Source organism: Dendrobates tinctorius, unplaced genomic scaffold (genome assembly GCF_039654945.1).
Source record: "Dendrobates tinctorius isolate UK_male_01 unplaced genomic scaffold, ASM3965494v1 ptg000272l, whole genome shotgun sequence".
Lineage (NCBI taxonomy): Eukaryota > Metazoa > Chordata > Amphibia > Anura > Dendrobatidae > Dendrobates > Dendrobates tinctorius.
In genome coordinates this window covers 12,433,083-12,445,224 of record NW_027361939.1, presented here as the reverse complement: position 1 = coordinate 12,445,224, position 12,142 = coordinate 12,433,083, and the positions used below count along the sequence as shown (strand labels likewise).

Below are 12,142 nucleotides of genomic sequence, written 5' to 3'. Positions count from 1 at the left end.
TCAAAATCTTAGAACTTTCCCTTTCAGTTCTAACACGTTTCTGATAAGTAAGGATTTGTGAACCCAAATGACAGATGGGACACATGGGTTGCTGTTTCTCTTGACCCGTTTGCTGTATAAAGAGGCAGATGAGAGTGATTTGAGCTGTTTGACAGCTAAGCGCAAAATCTACCTGAAATACTTTTGTCTGAAAAACACCCGTCAGTAGCGAGCGCGTCAGTCTCATATTCTGAAGTTCGTGAGTTCGATCCTCACACGGGGAAGCGGTCTCCTCTTTTCTGAAGAGATTCTGTCACCAAATTAGAACTTTCCCTTTCAGATTTAAAATGTTTCTGATAAGTAAGAATTTGCGAACCCAAATGACAGACAGGACACATGGGTTGTTGATTCTCTTGACACGTTTGCTGTTAAAGGGGCTAGTTGAGTTTGATTTGAGCTATGAAACCAAATTAAATCTTGTGCCAAAGTTCATCACAACGAACGGACCAAAAGATGGCGTTCAGAATTTTCGACAGCTTAACGCAAATTCTACCTGAAATACTTTTGTCTGAAAAACACCTTTGTGTTTGAATGTTGGTGGCAGTACAGAAAAGTTCCTTCCCATACCGGGAGTTGAACCCGGGCCGCCTGGGTGAGAACCAGGAATCCTAACCGCTAGACCATATGGGAAAAGATGTGCTGTCTTATCAGTGACAATCTGAAAAAAAATAAGTTTTCTACTTGGCACAAGCAACTTCTGCAGTTCTATTTGCGCAGCTTGCCTCGTTAACACAGTTGTAAGCAAATCAGTCTCATAAGCTGAAAGATGAACGTTCGATTCTTAGACGGGGTACTGGTCCCTCGTTTTCTCAATCGATTCTGTCTCCATCTTGGCTACAGGGCCACAGATTTTTCCGATTCAGTACCAAAATATTACCAATTTAGTTCCTAAACTGTTTCCACGTACAAGGCATGGGGCAGCTTTTGAATGTGTGTACTAGTTCCAAAGGAGTGTCACTCCCATAGCAGGAAGTAAACCAGTCGACCAGGGATACTAGGTCCTATCCACTTTTCCACGTGGGACAAGTTATACACTAAGCAGCAAGATAAATTAAAAAAAAAAAAAAAAAAAGAAGTTTTTGCTTTGATTAAATAGCTTTTACATCACAAAAGAAAAAAGTTGCCACATGAGCATGGTACTTAGCACGTCAGTTGGTAATCTGAAGTTCATGAGGTTTTTTCCTCACACGTGGAACTATTCTCCCCCCTTTTCTTGGGATATTGTGTCACCCACTCAGAACTTTCTCACTGAAACGTTTCCGGTTCGAAAGGAAACAGGAGCCTTAGTGACAGACAGAACACATGGATTGTTGAGTCGCTTGACGCTTTGGAGTAATAAGGTGTAGTTGAGAATGGTTTAAGCTATGAAACAAAATGAAATCTTGTGCTAAAGGTCAGTAAGAGCCACAAATACCCTGATGTTCAGCATTTTTGACTGCAAAGTACAAAATCTACCTGAAATATTATTGTCTGGAAAATACATTTCTGTCTTTGATTGTTGGCAGTAGTACAGTAAAAGGTGCTTTCCCATACCGGGAGTCGAACCCGGGCCGCCTGGGTGAAAACCAGGAATCCTAACCGCTAGACCATATGGGAATGGATAGCTACACACTGAGGTATCTATTGAAAAAAATCAGCTCGGGGGCTTGCACAAGAAACGTCTGCAGATTCGCTCGTGTATCTTGCCTCGTTAGCGCAGTAGGTAGCGCGTCAGTCTCATAATCTGAAGGTCGTGAGTTCGATCCTCACATGGGGCAGCGGGCTCCTCTTTTCCGAAGAGATTTTGTCAAAAACTTAGAACTTTCCCGTTCAGTTCTAACATGTTTCTGATAAGTAAGGATTTGTGAACCCAAATGACACATGGGTTGCTGGTTCTCTTGACTCGTTTGTTGTATAAAGAGGCAGATGAGAGTGATTTGAGCAATGAAAAAAAATTAAATCTTGTGCCAAAGGTCGTCACAATGAATGTAACCAAAAGCTGGTGTTCAGAATGATTGACAGCTAAGCGCAAAATCTACCTGAAATACTTTTGTCTGAAAAACACCCGCGTCAGTCTCATAATCTGAAGGTCGTGAGTTCGATCCTCACACGGGGCAGCAGGCTCCTCTTTTCCGAAGAGATTTTGTCAAAATCTTAGAACTTTCCCTTTCAGTTCTAACACGTTTCTGATAAGTAAGGATTTGTGAACCCAAATGACAGATGGGACACATGGGTTGCTGTTTCTCTTGACCCGTTTGCTGTATAAAGAGGCAGATGAGAGTGATTTGAGCTGTTTGACAGCTAAGCGCAAAATCTACCTGAAATACTTTTGTCTGAAAAACACCCGTCAGTAGCGAGCGCGTCAGTCTCATATTCTGAAGTTCGTGAGTTCGATCCTCACACGGGGAAGCGGTCTCCTCTTTTCTGAAGAGATTCTGTCACCAAATTAGAACTTTCCCTTTCAGATTTAAAATGTTTCTGATAAGTAAGAATTTGCGAACCCAAATGACAGACAGGACACATGGGTTGTTGATTCTCTTGACACGTTTGCTGTAAAAGGGGCTAGTTGAGATTGATTTGAGCTATGAAACCAAATTAAATCTTGTGCCAAAGTTCATCACAACGAACGGACCAAAAGATGGCGTTCAGAATTTTCGACAGCTTAACGCAAATTCTACCTGAAATACTTTTGTCTGAAAAACACCTTTGTCTTTGAATGTTGGTGGCAGTACAGAAAAGTAAATTCCCATACCGCGAGTTGAACCCGGCCCGCCTGGGTGAGAACCAGGAATCCTAACCGCTAGACCATATGGGAAACGATGTGCTGTCTTATCAGTGACAATCTGAAAAAAAATAAGTTTTCTACTTGGCACAAGCAACTTCTGCAGTTCTATTTGCGCAGCTTGCCTCGTTAACACAGTTGTAAGCAAATCAGTCTCATAAGCTGAAAGATGAACGTTCGATTCTTAGACGGGGTACTGGTCCCTCGTTTTCTCAATCGATTCTGTCTCCATCTTGGCTACAGGGCCACAGATTTTTCCGATTCAGTACCAAAACATAACCAATTTAGTTCCTAAACTGTTTCCACGTACAAGGCATGGGGCAGCTTTTGAATGTGTGTACTAGTTCCAAAGGAGTGTCACTCCCATAGCAGGAAGTAAACCAGTCGACCAGGGATACTAGGTCCTATCCACTTTTCCACGTGGGACAAGTTATACACTAAGCAGCAAGATAAATTAAAAAAAAAAAAAAAAAAAAAGAAGTTTTTGCTTTGATTAAATAGCTTTTACATCACAAAAGAAAAAAGTTGCCACATGAGCATGGTACTTAGCACGTCAGTTGGTAATCTGAAGTTCATGAGGTTTTTTCCTCACACGTGGAACTATTCTCCCCCCTTTTCTTGGGATATTGTGTCACCCACTCAGAACTTTCTCACTGAAACGTTTCCGATTCGAAAGGAAACAGGAGCCTTAGTGACAGAAAGAACACATGGATTGTTGCGTCCCTTGACGCTTTGGAGTAATAAGGTGTAGTTGAGAATGGTTTAAGCTATGAAACAAAATGAAATCTTGTGCTAAAGGTCAGTAAGAGCCACAAATACCCTGATGTTCAGCATTTTTGACTGCAAAGTACAAAATCTACCTGAAATATTATTGTCTGGAAAATACATTTCTGTCTTTGATTGTTGGCAGTAGTACAGTAAAAGGTGTTTTCCCATACCGTGAGTCGAACCCGGGCCACCTGGGTGAAAACCAGGAATCCTAACCGCTAGACCACATGGGAATGGATAGCTACACACTGAGGTATCTATTGAAAAAAATCAGCTCGGGGGCTTGCACAAGAAACGTCTGCAGATTGGCACGTGCATCTTGCCTCGTTAGCGCAGTAGGTAGCGCGTCAGTCTCATAATCTGAAGGTCGTGAGTTCGATCCTCACACGGGGCAGCGGGCTCCTCTTTTCCAAAGAGATTTTGTCAAAAACTTAGAACTTTCCCGTTCAGTTCTAACATGTTTCTGATAAGTAAGGATTTGTGAACCCAAATGACAGATGGGACACATGGGTTGCTGTTTCTCTTGTCCCGTTTGTTGTATAAAGAGGCAGATGAGAGTGATTTGAGCTGTTTGACAGCTAAGCGCAAAATCTACCTGAAATACTTTTGTCTGAAAAACACCCGTCAGTAGCGAGCGCGTCAGTCTCATATTCTGAAGTTCGTGAGTTCGATCCTCACACGGGGAAGCGGTCTCCTCTTTTCTGAAGAGATTCTGTCACCAAATTAGAACTTTCCCTTTCAGATTTAAAATGTTTCTGATAAGTAAGAATTTGCGAACCCAAATGACAGACAGGACACATGGGTTGTTGATTCTCTTGTCACGTTTGCTGTAAAAGTGGCTAGTTGAGATTGATTTGAGCTATGAAACCAAATTAAATCTTGTGCCAAAGTTCATCACAACGAACGGACCAAAAGCAACTTCTGCAGTTCTATTTGCGCAGCTTGCCTCGTTAACACAGTTGTAAGCAAATCAGTCTCATAAGCTGAAAGATGAACGTTCGATTCTTAGACGGGGTACTGGTCCCTCGTTTTCTCAATCGATTCTGTCTCCATCTTGGCTACAGGGCCACAGATTTTTCCGATTCAGTACCAAAACATAACCAATTTAGTTCCTAAACTGTTTCCACGTACAAGGCATGGGGCAGCTTTTGAATGTGTGTACTAGTTCCAAAGGAGTGTCACTCCCATAGCAGGAAGTAAACCAGTCGACCAGGGATACTAGGTCCTATCCACTTTTCCACGTGGGACAAGTTATACACTAAGCAGCAAGATAAATTTAAAAAAAAAAAAAAAAAGAAGTTTTTGCTTTGATTAAATAGCTTTTACATCACAAAAGAAAAAAGTTGCCACATGAGCATGGTACTTAGCACGTCAGTTGGTAATCTGAAGTTCATGAGGTTTTTTCCTCACACGTGGAACTATTCTCCCCCCTTTTCTTGGGATATTGTGTCACCCACTCCGAACTTTCTCACTGAAACGTTTCCGATTCGAAAGGAAACAGGAGCCTTAGTGACAGAAAGAACACATGGATTGTTGCGTCCCTTGACGCTTTGGAGTAATAAGGTGTAGTTGAGAATGGTTTAAGCTATGAAACAAAATGAAATCTTGTGCTAAAGGTCAGTAAGAGCCACAAATACCCTGATGTTCAGCATTTTTGACTGCAAAGTACAAAATCTAACTGAAATATTATTGTCTGGAAAATACATTTCTGTCTTTGATTGTTGGCAGTAGTACAGTAAAAAGTGCGTTCCCATTCCGGGAGTCGAACCCGGGCCGCCTGGGTGAAAACCAGGAATCCTAACCGCTAGACCATATGGGAATGGATAGCTACACACTGAGGTATCTATTGAAAAAAATCAGCTCGGGGGCTTGCACAAGAAACGTCTGCAGATTGGCACGTGCATCTTGCCTCGTTAGCGCAGTAGGTAGCGCGTCAGTCTCATAATCTGAAGGTCGTGAGTTCGATCCTCACACGGGGCAGCGGGCTCCTCTTTTCCAAAGAGATTTTGTCAAAAACTTAGAACTTTCCCGTTCAGTTCTAACATGTTTCTGATAAGTAAGGATTTGTGAACCCAAATGACACATGGGTTGCTGGTTCTCTTGACTCGTTTGCTGTATAAAGAGGCAGATGAGAGTGATTTGAGCTATGAAAAAAAATTAAATCTTGTGCCAAAGGTCGTCACAATGAATGTAACCAAAAGCTGGTGTTCAGAATGATTGACAGCTAAGCGCAAAATCTACCTGAAATACTTTTGTCTGAAAAACACCCGCGTCAGTCTCATAATCTGAAGGTCGTGAGTTCGATCCTCACACGGGGCAGCAGGCTCCTCTTTTCCGAAGAGATTTTGTCAAAATCTTAGAACTTTCCCTTTCAGTTCTAACACGTTTCTGATAAGTAAGGATTTGTGAACCCAAATGACAGATGGGACACATGGCTTGCTGTTTCTCTTGACCCGTTTGCTGTATAAAGAGGCAGATGAGAGTGATTTGAGCTGTTTGACAGCTAAGCGCAAAATCTACCTGAAATACTTTTGTCTGAAAAACACCCGTCAGTAGCGAGCGCGTCAGTCTCATATTCTGAAGTTCGTGAGTTCGATCCTCACACGAGGAAGCGGTCTCCTCATTTCTGAAGAGATTCTGTCACCAAATTAGAACTTTCCCTTTCAGATTTAAAATGTTTCTGATAAGTAAGAATTTGCGAACCCAAATGACAGACAGGACACATGGGTTGTTGATTCTCTTGACACGTTTGCTGTAAAAGGGGCTAGTTGAGATTGATTTGAGCTATGAAACCAAATTAAATCTTGTGCCAAAGTTCATCACAACGAACGGACCAAAAGATGGCGTTGAGAATTTTCGACAGCTTAACGCAAATTCTACCTGAAATACTTTTGTCTGAAAAACACCTTTGTCTTTGAATGTTGGTGGCAGTACAGAAAAGTACATTCCCATACCGGGAGTTGAACCCGGGACGCCTGGGTGAGAACCAGGAATCCTAACCGCTAGACCATATGGGAAAAGATGTGCTGTCTTATCAGTGACAATCTGAAAAAAAATAAGTTTTCTACTTGGCACAAGCAACTTCTGCAGTTCTATTTGCGCAGCTTGCCTCGTTAACACAGTTGTAAGCAAATCAGTCTCATAAGCTGAAAGATGAACGTTCGATTCTTAGACGGGGTACTGGTCCCTCGTTTTCTCAATCGATTCTGTCTCCATCTTGGCTACAGGGCCACAGATTTTTCCGATTCAGTACCAAAACATAACCAATTTAGTTCCTAAACTGTTTCCACGTACAAGGCATGGGGCAGCTTTTGAATGTGTGTACTAGTTCCAAAGGAGTGTCACTCCCATAGCAGGAAGTAAACCAGTCGACCAGGGATACTAGGTCCTATCCACGTGAGACAAGTTATACACTAAGCAGCAAGATAAATTAAAAAAAAAAAAAAAGAAGTTTTTGCTTTGATTAAATAGCTTTTACATCACAAAAGAAAAAAGTTGCCACATGAACATGGTACTTAGCACGTCAGTTGGTAATCTGAAGTTCATGAGGTTTTTTCCTCACACGTGGAACTATTCTCCCCCCTTTTCTTGGGATATTGTGTCACCCACTCAGAACTTTCTCACTGAAACGTTTCCGATTCGAAAGGAAACAGGAGCCTTAGTGACAGAAAGAACACATGGATTGTTGCGTCCCTTGACGCTTTGGAGTAATAAGGTGTAGTTGAGAATGGTTTAAGCTATGAAACAAAATGAAATCTTGTGCTAAAGGTCAGTAAGAGCCACAAATACCCTGATGTTCAGCATTTTTGACTGCAAAGTACAAAATCTACCTGAAATATTATTGTCTGGAAAATACATTTCTGTCTTTGATTGTTGGCAGTAGTACAGTAAAAGGTGCTTTCCCATACCGGGAGTCGAACCCGGGCCACCTGGGTGAAAACCAGGAATCCTAACCGCTAGACCATATGGGAATGTATAGCTACACACTGAGGTATCTATTGAAAAAAATCAGCTCGGGGGCTTGCACAAGAAACGTCTGCAGATTGGCACGTGCATCTTGCCTCGTTAGCGCAGTAGGTAGCGCGTCAGTCTCATGATCTGAAGGTCGTGAGTTCGATCCTCACACGGGGCAGCGGGCTCCTCTTTTCCGAAGAGATTTTGTCAAAAACTTAGAACTTTCCCGTTCAGTTCTAACATGTTTCTGATAAGTAAGGATTTGTGAACCCAAATGACACATGGGTTGCTGGTTCTCTTGACTCGTTTGCTGTATAAAGAGGCAGATGAGAGTGATTTGAGCTATGAAAAAAATTTAAATCTTGTGCCAAAGGTCGTCACAATGAATGTAACCAAAAGCTGGTGTTCAGAATGATTGACAGCTAAGCGCAAAATCTACCTGAAATACTTTTGTCTGAAAAACACCCGCGTCAGTCTCATAATCTGAAGGTCGTGAGTTCGATCCTCACACGGGGCAGCAGGCTCCTCTTTTCCGAAGAGATTTTGTCAAAATCTTAGAACTTTCCCTTTCAGTTCTAACACGTTTCTGATAAGTAAGGATTTGTGAACCCAAATGACAGATGGGACACATGGGTTGCTGTTTCTCTTGACCCGTTTGCTGTATAAAGAGGCAGATGAGAGTGATTTGAGCTGTTTGACAGCTAAGCGCAAAATCTACCTGAAATACTTTTGTCTGAAAAACACCCGTCAGTAGCGAGCGCGTCAGTCTCATATTCTGAAGTTCGTGAGTTCGATCCTCACACGGGGAAGCGGTCTCCTCTTTTCTGAAGAGATTCTGTCACCAAATTAGAACTTTCCCTTTCAGATTTAAAATGTTTCTGATAAGTAAGAATTTGCGAACCCAAATGACAGACAGGACACATGGGTTGTTGATTCTCTTGACACGTTTGCTGTAAAAGGGGCTAGTTGAGTTTGATTTGAGCTATGAAACCAAATTAAATCTTGTGCCAAAGTTCATCACAACGAACGGACCAAAAGATGGCGTTCAGAATTTTCGACAGCTTAACGCAAATTCTACCTGAAATACTTTTGTCTGAAAAACACCTTTGTCTTTGAATGTTGGTGGCAGTACAGAAAAGTACATTCCCATACCGGGAGTTGAACCCGGGCCGCCTGGGTGAGAACCAGGAATCCTAACCGCTAGACCATATGGGAAAAGATGTGCTGTCTTATCAGTGACAATCTGAAAAAAAATAAGTTTTCTACTTGGCACAAGCAACTTCTGCAGTTCTATTTGCGCAGCTTGCCTCGTTAACACAGTTGTAAGCAAATCAGTCTCATAAGCTGAAAGATGAACGTTCGATTCTTAGACGGGGTACTGGTCCCTCGTTTTCTCAATCGATTCTGTCTCCATCTTGGCTACAGGGCCACAGATTTTTCCGATTCAGTACCAAAACATAACCAATTTAGTTCCTAAACTGTTTCCACGTACAAGGCATGGGGCAGCTTTTGAATGTGTGTACTAGTTCCAAAGGAGTGTCACTCCCATAGCAGGAAGTAAACCAGTCGACCAGGGATACTAGGTCCTATCCACTTTTCCACGTGGGACAAGTTATACACTAAGCAGCAAGATAAATTTAAAAAAAAAAAAAAAAAAGAAGTTTTTGCTCTGATTAAATAGCTTTTACATCACAAAAGAAAAAAGTTGCCACATGAGCATGGTACTTAGCACGTCAGTTGGTAATCTGAAGTTCATGAGGTTTTTTCCTCACACGTGGAACTATTCTCCCCCCTTTTCTTGGGATATTGTGTCACCCACTCAGAACTTTCTCACTGAAACATTTCCGATTCGAAAGGAAACAGGAGCCTTAGTGACAGACAGAACACATGGATTGTTGCGTCCCTTGACGCTTTGGAGTAATAAGGTGTAGTTGAGAATGGTTTAAGCTATGAAACAAAATGAAATCTTGTGCTAAAGGTCAGTAAGAGCCACAAATACCCTGATGTTCAGCATTTTTGACTGCAAAGTACAAAATCTACCTGAAATATTATTGTCTGGAAAATACATTTCTGTCTTTGATTGTTGGCAGTAGTACAGTAAAAGGTGCGTTCCCATACCGGGAGTCGAACCCGGGCCGCCTGGGTGAAAACCAGGAATCCTAACCGCTAGACCATATGGGAATGGATAGCTACACACTGAGGTATCTATTGAAAAAAATCAGCTCGGGGGCTTGCACAAGAAACGTCTGCAGATTGGCATGTGCATGTTACCTCGTTAGCGCAGTAGGTAGCGCGTCAGTCTCATAATCTGAAGGTCGTGAGTTCGATACTCACACGGGGCAGCGGGCTCCTCTTTTCCGAAGAGATTTTGTCAAAAACTTAGAACTTTCCTGTTCATTTCTAACACGTTTCTGATAAGTAAGGATTTGTGAACCCAAATGACACATGGGATGCTGGTTCTCTTGACCCGTTTGCTGTATAAAGAGGCAGATGAGAGTGATTTGAGCTATGAAAAAAAATTAAATCTTGTGCCAAAGGTCGTCACAATGAATGTAACCAAAAGCTGGTGTTCAGAATGATTGACAGCTAAGCGCAAAATCTACCTGAAATACTTTTGTCTGAAAAACACCCGCGTCAGTCTCATAATCTGAAGGTCGTGAGTTCGATCCTCACACGGGGCAGCAGGCTCCTCTTTTCCGAAGAGATTTTGTCAAAAACTTAGAACTTTCCCTTTCAGTTCTAACACGTTTCTGATAAGTAAGGATTTGTGAACCCAAATGACAGATGGGACACATGGGTTGCTGTTTCTCTTGACCCGTTTGCTGTATAAAGAGGCAGATGAGAGTGATTTGAGCTGTTTGACAGCTAAGCGCAAAATCTACCTGAAATACTTTTGTCTGAAAAACACCCGTCAGTAGCGAGCGCGTCAGTCTCATATTCTGAAGTTCGTGAGTTCGATCCTCACATGGGGAAGCGGTACCCTCTTTTCTGAAGAGATTCTGTCACCAAATTAGAACTTTCCCTTTCAGATTTAAAATGTTTCTGATAAGTAAGAATTTGCGAACCCAATTGACAGACAGGACACATGGGTTGTTGATTCTCTTGACACGTTTGCTGTAAAAGGGGCTAGTTGAGATTGATTTGAGCTATGAAACCAAATTAAATCTTGTGCTAAAGTTCATCACAACGAACGGACCAAAAGATGGCGTTCAGAATTTTCGACAGCTTAACGCAAATTCTACCTGAAATACTTTTGTCTGAAAAACACCTTTGTCTTTGAATGTTGGTGGCAGTACAGAAAAGTACATTCCCATACCGGGAGTTGAACCCGGCCCGCCTGGGTGAGAACCAGGAATCCTAACCGCTAGACCATATGGGAAAAGATGTGCTGTCTTATCAGTGACAATCTGAAAAAAAATAAGTTTTCTACTTGGCACAAGCAACTTCTGCAGTTCTATTTGCGCAGCTTGCCTCGTTAACACAGTTGTAAGCAAATCAGTCTCATAAGCTGAAAGATGAACGTTCGATTCTTAGACGGGGTACTGGTCCCTCGTTTTCTCAATCGATTCTGTCTCCATCTTGGCTACAGGGCCACAGATTTTTCCGATTCAGTACCAAAACATAACCAATTTAGTTCCTAAACTGTTTCCACGTACAAGGCATGGGGCAGCTTTTGAATGTGTGTACTAGTTCCAAAGGAGTGTCACTCCCATAGCAGGAAGTAAACCAGTCGACCAGGGATACTAGGTCCTATCCACTTTTCCACGTGGGACAAGTTATACACTAAGCAGCAAGATAAATTTAAAAAAAAAAAAAAAAAAAAGAAGTTTTTGCTCTGATTAAATAGCTTTTACATCACAAAAGAAAAAAGTTGCCACATGAGCATGGTACTTAGCACGTCAGTTGGTAATCTGAAGTTCATGAGGTTTTTTCCTCACACGTGGAACTATTCTCCCCCCTTTTCTTGGGATATTGTGTCACCCACTCAGAACTTTCTCACTGAAACATTTCCGATTCGAAAGGAAACAGGAGCCTTAGTGACAGACAGAACACATGGATTGTTGCGTCCCTTGACGCTTTGGAGTAATAAGGTGTAGTTGAGAATGGTTTAAGCTATGAAACAAAATGAAATCTTGTGCTAAAGGTCAGTAAGAGCCACAAATACCCTGATGTTCAGCATTTTTGACTGCAAAGTACAAAATCTACCTGAAATATTATTGTCTGGAAAATACATTTCTGTCTTTGATTGTTGGCAGTAGTACAGTAAAAGGTGCGCTCCCATACCGGGAGTCGAACCCGGGCCGCCTGGGTGAAAACCAGGAATCCTAACCGCTAGACCATTTGAGAATGGATAGCTACACACTGAGGTATCTATTGAAAAAAATCAGCTCGGGGGCTTGCACAAGAAACGTCTGCAGATTGGCACGTGCATCTTACCTCGTTAGCGCGGTAGGTAGCGCGTCAGTCTCATAATCTGAACGTCGTGAGTTCGATACTCACACGGGGCAGCGGGCTCCTCTTTTCCGAAGAGATTTTGTCAAAAACTTAGAACTTTCCTGTTCATTTCTAACACGTTTCTGATAAGTAAGGATTTGTGAACCCAAATGACACATGGGATGC

General features: G+C 42.1%; 15 non-coding genes across 15 annotated transcripts; 5 read left to right on the top strand and 10 right to left on the bottom strand.

Moving 5' to 3' along the window:
• Window positions 1-597: 597 nt before the first annotated feature.
• On the bottom strand, window positions 598-669 carry TRNAE-CUC (transfer RNA glutamic acid (anticodon CUC)). Its single transcript has one exon. It is a non-coding gene; the product is annotated as a tRNA-Glu (tRNA).
• Window positions 670-1,563: 894 nt separating this feature from the next.
• Window positions 1,564-1,635, bottom strand: TRNAE-UUC (transfer RNA glutamic acid (anticodon UUC)). The gene has a single exon. It is a non-coding gene; the product is annotated as a tRNA-Glu (tRNA).
• Window positions 1,636-1,723: 88 nt separating this feature from the next.
• TRNAM-CAU (transfer RNA methionine (anticodon CAU)) lies at window positions 1,724-1,796 on the top strand. Its single transcript has one exon. It is a non-coding gene; the product is annotated as a tRNA-Met (tRNA).
• Window positions 1,797-3,729: 1,933 nt separating this feature from the next.
• Window positions 3,730-3,801, bottom strand: TRNAE-UUC (transfer RNA glutamic acid (anticodon UUC)). Its single transcript has one exon. It is a non-coding gene; the product is annotated as a tRNA-Glu (tRNA).
• An 88-nt stretch (window positions 3,802-3,889) lies between these two features.
• TRNAM-CAU (transfer RNA methionine (anticodon CAU)) lies at window positions 3,890-3,962 on the top strand. The gene has a single exon. It is a non-coding gene; the product is annotated as a tRNA-Met (tRNA).
• A 1,353-nt stretch (window positions 3,963-5,315) lies between these two features.
• On the bottom strand, window positions 5,316-5,387 carry TRNAE-UUC (transfer RNA glutamic acid (anticodon UUC)). Its single transcript has one exon. It is a non-coding gene; the product is annotated as a tRNA-Glu (tRNA).
• An 88-nt stretch (window positions 5,388-5,475) lies between these two features.
• TRNAM-CAU (transfer RNA methionine (anticodon CAU)) lies at window positions 5,476-5,548 on the top strand. Its single transcript has one exon. It is a non-coding gene; the product is annotated as a tRNA-Met (tRNA).
• Window positions 5,549-6,513: 965 nt separating this feature from the next.
• On the bottom strand, window positions 6,514-6,585 carry TRNAE-CUC (transfer RNA glutamic acid (anticodon CUC)). Its single transcript has one exon. It is a non-coding gene; the product is annotated as a tRNA-Glu (tRNA).
• Window positions 6,586-7,467: 882 nt separating this feature from the next.
• TRNAE-UUC (transfer RNA glutamic acid (anticodon UUC)) lies at window positions 7,468-7,539 on the bottom strand. Its single transcript has one exon. It is a non-coding gene; the product is annotated as a tRNA-Glu (tRNA).
• An 88-nt stretch (window positions 7,540-7,627) lies between these two features.
• Window positions 7,628-7,700, top strand: TRNAM-CAU (transfer RNA methionine (anticodon CAU)). The gene has a single exon. It is a non-coding gene; the product is annotated as a tRNA-Met (tRNA).
• A 965-nt stretch (window positions 7,701-8,665) lies between these two features.
• TRNAE-CUC (transfer RNA glutamic acid (anticodon CUC)) lies at window positions 8,666-8,737 on the bottom strand. The gene has a single exon. It is a non-coding gene; the product is annotated as a tRNA-Glu (tRNA).
• An 894-nt stretch (window positions 8,738-9,631) lies between these two features.
• TRNAE-UUC (transfer RNA glutamic acid (anticodon UUC)) lies at window positions 9,632-9,703 on the bottom strand. Its single transcript has one exon. It is a non-coding gene; the product is annotated as a tRNA-Glu (tRNA).
• Window positions 9,704-9,791: 88 nt separating this feature from the next.
• Window positions 9,792-9,864, top strand: TRNAM-CAU (transfer RNA methionine (anticodon CAU)). Its single transcript has one exon. It is a non-coding gene; the product is annotated as a tRNA-Met (tRNA).
• Window positions 9,865-10,829: 965 nt separating this feature from the next.
• On the bottom strand, window positions 10,830-10,901 carry TRNAE-CUC (transfer RNA glutamic acid (anticodon CUC)). Its single transcript has one exon. It is a non-coding gene; the product is annotated as a tRNA-Glu (tRNA).
• Window positions 10,902-11,797: 896 nt separating this feature from the next.
• On the bottom strand, window positions 11,798-11,869 carry TRNAE-UUC (transfer RNA glutamic acid (anticodon UUC)). The gene has a single exon. It is a non-coding gene; the product is annotated as a tRNA-Glu (tRNA).
• Between the last annotated feature and the right edge of the window lie 273 nt (window positions 11,870-12,142).